We start from the raw sequence: 1,830 nt of genomic DNA on the forward strand, positions 1-1,830 counted from the left end.
TGGAACAAAAGGTACTCCAGGTACTACACAGCAAATTACAAAGACTGCACTCCAGCCTGGTAATCAAAATGAATGGCCCTACATGTACTTGCGCAATCACCTTTTGACGCAACACTTAGTGGCGAAACAATGACAGTAAACACTTACATTATACATGCTTGTGTCTGCCATCATGAAATATATATGACCGTCTTTACCAATGAAAATGCTTGCTATCATTTTACCAGGTGGCACTGACCACACTTAACCCACCCATAAATCTGGCTCTCACCCAATTGTAATTTATAGTACATATACATTTTCTGAGCATACTGCTCCCCTGAGACGAACCAAGATAAACACAATGCTCCACTAACTGAGCTATTCATAAATGTTCATGTGCACCAGGAAGTGGCAAACCACCTATAATCACCTAGATTAACTAACTGAAACCTGCAATATACAGTCAAATCTGTGAATTCAAACATATTGGCATTTGTAAAGGAGAAGAAATATTCAAAATGCAATGTCTCACTTTACTCTTTCCTACTAATGAGCTTAAAATCTAGGTGTTTGAGTGGACTGCAAGAAGTGTTTCCGAGAGACATACCTGAGTAGAGCATTTGTGCCTGTTAATTTGTGTCTGAATGAATGAAACAATCAGGTTATACAATAGCTGAACATTTATTCTAAACCTGCACTGACCTTATTTTTGCTGGAACAGTTTGGTTTCACCATTTGATTTCATTGAAAGCACTTCAATTGAATGGGGAATTTAATTAGATTACTGTAGACCAGATGGTCTAATTTACCCAACACGATTTATAATGAAACATGAAACGTGACAGAAACCAATGAATTCATCCTTTCCAACAAGCTTGTATTGTTATAAATTGTAATTGTATTGTGTAGTTATCTTATCTTGAGGAAATCATTTCTAGCTCTCAGATATTTTTTCTATAGATACCAAGTGTATTAAAACGACCAGTGATGAATGAAGGTATTGAATTCATAAGTATTGCCTGTACTTTTTGATAAATTTGACTTCTTAAATTAGACTTACCTTTTAGTCCAGTCTGTTGGGTACTTGGAGAGCAGTTTTAAAACCTCAAAATTGCCATTATTTAAATAACTTTCTATGGGAATAAAATCTTAAAAACGCATATTTATGCATGAAGTACCCAATCCGCGCATGGAGTAATGTAGTTTGTGTCACCAGCACCACCGTCCTCTTTTTCCTCCTCAACAGTTTCAGAATGCCCCTCCCGCATGCGATCGCTTCAGGTGAATGTCCAGCGAGAATGGATCGCTTGACGATAAAAGAAAAATGAACTGATCGAGTTCACGACTGATTGCATGAACGATGGATTCGACCCTACCAGGAAATTGGTCGAACATTGGTAGTCTGATAAGAGTCAGCGATCGCATGCGCCTGCCTCTACCGAAAGAATGAATGCCCCGAGAAGAGCGGAAGAATAGGAAAATGAAGGTCACCAGGTTGGCTGATAAAACACCTCATTAGAATGGGGCAGAAGTGCTGAGGTAACTGTACCACACACACACACACACACACGTGGTATGTGTATTGTTTGTTTTTGACTCGATGAAGCTTTGAATGAGGTGGAAGGCTGCTTTTAGAACAACCTGAGATCATTATTAAACAGACCTGAACTGAAAACCTGAGAGTAAACAAAAGATACTGTGCCATTTCCGAACGGCTGCCTGGATACTTCAAAACCTGAGAATATGTACGTTTATCAGCGGAATTGGACATGACCCATCATAACCGAAATCCTGTCATCTGATACTAAAGCCATTCCAGATGGCTGGTAATGAAACGCGCCACCAAAG

This window comes from Puntigrus tetrazona, chromosome 25 (genome assembly GCF_018831695.1).
Source record: "Puntigrus tetrazona isolate hp1 chromosome 25, ASM1883169v1, whole genome shotgun sequence".
In the NCBI taxonomy this organism is placed as follows: Eukaryota; Metazoa; Chordata; class Actinopteri; order Cypriniformes; family Cyprinidae; genus Puntigrus; species Puntigrus tetrazona.